General features: G+C 44.3%; 1 pseudogene; it reads right to left on the reverse strand.

Moving 5' to 3' along the window:
* Nucleotides 1-872: 872 nt before the first annotated feature.
* LOC107110686 overlaps nt 873-3,694 on the reverse strand; it is a 5,023-nt pseudogene continuing 2,201 nt past the window's right edge.

Below are 3,694 nucleotides of genomic sequence, written 5' to 3' on the forward strand. Positions count from 1 at the left end.
GCAGGAGCCAGAATTGTTCCTTCAGTATCCAAACTTATGATAAATATGATAAGCACAGGGAGCTACGGAGTTAGTAAGTGAAGCCTCTAGTATTTTATAAAAAGCATTTGAAATTATGTTCTAGCAAGAAGAAGGCTTGATCATAGTAAATGGAGATAAGGTTGCCAAGCCCCCAGTGGGTACAGGGATCCACCTCCCAAAGGGCCCATTGTCTGCCTCTGCTTGGTATGGTGTCAGGAGAAAACTTACAGAGAAAAATATGGCCTTCTCTACTTCCAGGAAGTTCTTATCATAGATTTCCTGGTGATTTCCAGAGCTACCTGGAAGTGGCAAAAGTTAGCTCTAGGAATCACCAGAAACTCTATGGTAAAAACTTCTTAAGAAGTAGAAAAGGCCTTATTTTTCTTGTTAATTTTTATTCTGAGATGCTGCCTCCTCCCCAACCCACCTGTTGGTTTCCAGGAACTGCCTGGCAACCCTAGCTGGAGATAATTATAGGATAGACAGTTAGACCCCCCCAAAGTATTTCATTATGGATGGCACCAGGTACAGCAGAATCATTAAACCAGCTATAGTTCAACACTTCCATGTCCAATTGAATCTGCAGTAAATTTTCAAGAGACTTAATTTTTTATTGTAAAAGTTAGCATTTGGTGGCACAAAAAACATTTGGGAATCTCCAGGTTTCCACTCTTCCACACATTTTCTCAAATCTGATCTGACCAGCAGAACTAGAATGTGTGTTTTAGCGGACAGAACTTAATTAAGTGTATAAGACACAAGTGTTTGGGAAAGATTTCAGTGGGTCCATAATGGATGTGATGGTCCAATTGTTACAAGTAAGAATCCTTTTCATGACACACCATCCCTATTCAATGTCTTTTTGTGTAAACACTCTTAGGGTTGTTACATTGTAACTTATTTCTCCTTGATAGCTGCTCCTTGCAGTTTAATTCAGGCCTCAGGATTATTATGAAGCATTTTGGGAAAAAGATGAAACCTAGTAATCCAGCACTGGAGGCCAAAATGGAGAAGATCTCCAGAGCCACCATGTATTTCCCTTTGGTGCTAAGATAAGTTGGGACAAATGATGCCCACAGACTGCAAAACAACAGCATACTGAAAGTGATAAATTTGGCTTCATTAAAGGAATCAGGCAGTGTTCTAGCAAAGAAAGCCACAATGAAGCTGACAAGCGCAAGAAATCCCATGTAGCCAAGAACATAATAAAACATACTGGCAGCTCCTTCATTGCATTCCATTATGATTTCTTTTGCTAGAGAATGCATGTCAAAATCTGGGAATGGGGGATCAAGACATAGCCATGTCATGCAAATAATCACCTGGATGGAACAATAGAGATGGCTACCCTTTCCCTCACCCATTTCCTCATCCATGATCCTGGTTTTGTGACCATGAAAGCCAAAACCACAATGATGGTTTTTGCCAAGACACATGAAATAGCCACTGAGAAGATGATGCCAAAAGCAGTTTGTCGTAGAAGGCAGATCAGAAAGTCAGGCTGGCCAATGAATAGCAGAGAGCAGACAAAGCAGAGCAAGATGGAAAAAAGTAGAGAGTAGGTGAGATTCTGATTGTTGGCTTTGACGATGGGTGTATCCTGGTGCTTAATAAAGATTCCTAGCACCATAGCTGTGGTCAGAGAAAGACACAAAGCCCAAACAGCTAAACAGATGCCCAGAGGTTCATGAAAAGTCAGGACATTGAGATCCTTTGAAAGGCATCCATTTTGATTCTTGTTGGGATAGCAATCTTCTGGGCATTGGAAACAGTAATCCATATCTAAAACAATAAAATTATAGTACCGTAGAGTTATATAATGACCCAATATGTATAAATCACTTGTATTATATATGAATACAGGTTTCCTGATTTCTAAATAATAATTATTTCTGTAGACTGTCAAAAGGGGCCATGTCTTACTGGTAGAACATCTGCTTGACATGCAGAAGGTACCAGGTTCAACCCTGGCATCTCCAGTTAAAAGGATCAGGCAGTAGGTGATGTGAAAGACCTCTACCTGAGACTCTGAAGAGCCTCTGGGAGTCTGAGTAGACAATTCAGTACGAGGCAGTTTCATGGGTGGACGAAAAAGGTTAAGAGGTGAGTAGACTAGCATCCCTGGGCTCAATCTGTCTATTGCACATGGTGTCTGCACATGAGGAACAGATGAGTTTTATTCGCTTTTTACCATAAACCCTATTTTAAATGTGAAATAAAACAATTCCTACCTTTCTGGTTTGAAATCTTTCCTTCAGGGCATGGAGCACAATCATAACAGCAAAAAGGCTCTCCATCTTTCCTTTTTTGGCTGTAACCTGGTTGGCAATTCTTATTACACACAGCAAGGGGAACAACCTGTCCATTAAAAAAAAAACGAGGTCAACATGTTTTCCAATTTTCCCGAATTAGATTTTGACAAAAAGATAGCAGGGTGGATCCAACCATCATGCAGGCAGCCTCCCTCCAGCCTAAGAAATCTTCTTTCAACCTAAGTGGCTCTTCCTCCATTGGAAGAGTCACTTAAGTTGGAGGAAAGCGTCTTAGATTGGAGGAAGGCCTCAGACTTGAACCAAAAGGAAAAGTGGAGTATAAATAATAAATGAATGATAAGTCGATGAAGTGGTAGGACAGGGGGTAGGATCTGCTCTGGCTAATCTGAGAATTTCATGTCCGTACGGTTAAGGCTAATTGCAAGAGGCCAGATTTCCCCCAATCCACCGCCACCTTGAAAGAAATTTGGAGGAAGCTTAGTGAAGAGTGTGTTTTAAAAGGACAAGTCAAATCTAAATAATTCCTCCCCCCCCCCAGTCGGAAGAAAGAGATGGAAATAAGGTTGGGATGAATATGGGCCACTTTATTTATTATTTAATTATTTGCCCTGCAAGTGGCAAGGGCCAACCTGACATTGTGGAATAGGTCAATGCCAGCTGTCACCACGGACCCCTCCCTTGCCATATCAGGCGAGCCACCTTGCCCCTGGCACGAGCCATCCTTTTGTGGCTCAGACTTGGCCAGCATAGCAGGCTACTCCCCTGGAGCTCCAGACACCCAAGCCGCACAGCTTGTGTTGAATAAGTCAAGGCCAGCTGTCACCATGGACCCCTCCCTTGCCATATCAGGTGACCCACCTTGCCCCTGGCACGAGCCATCCTTTTGTGGCTCAGACTTGGCCAGCATAGCAGGCTACTCCCCTGGAGCTCCAGACACCCAAGCCGCACAGCTTGAGAGGAGGACCTATCCAGAGCGATGCCACAGGCAGTCCGCATTCACCCACCCCGAGCCACAGAGCCCAAGGCTGATCCTGACAGGCCCCTTGTCCCCCAAATTGTGGGGGTGCCAAATGGTGCTCACCGATCCGCTTTCCCTTTTCCCCGCACTAACCTGCCAAGTGACCAAATGTATTTAAATGATACCCCCAAGTCCAATTATCCAGCACCACAGACAACAGTGTAGGGGAGGCAAAAAACACCCTCCAAAAGGGGCCAATGAGTGAGGGTTGAAAAAAATCCCTACCTGGCCCCTGAAATGGCAACCAGCAAAAACCTGCACTGAATACTGGGGGGAAGGGTGGGCCGAGCACGCGGTAAGACTGAGAGGGGCAGGGGTGGAGTCGCTCTCGTACATCAGTCGGCTCCAACCCCTGCTGTAATGTGCACCCTGGGAGCAGCTT

The sequence above is a fragment of the Gekko japonicus genome, unplaced genomic scaffold (genome assembly GCF_001447785.1).
Source record: "Gekko japonicus isolate JY-2015 unplaced genomic scaffold, Gekko_japonicus_V1.1 scaffold4874, whole genome shotgun sequence".
Taxonomy (NCBI): Eukaryota; Metazoa; Chordata; class Lepidosauria; order Squamata; family Gekkonidae; genus Gekko; species Gekko japonicus.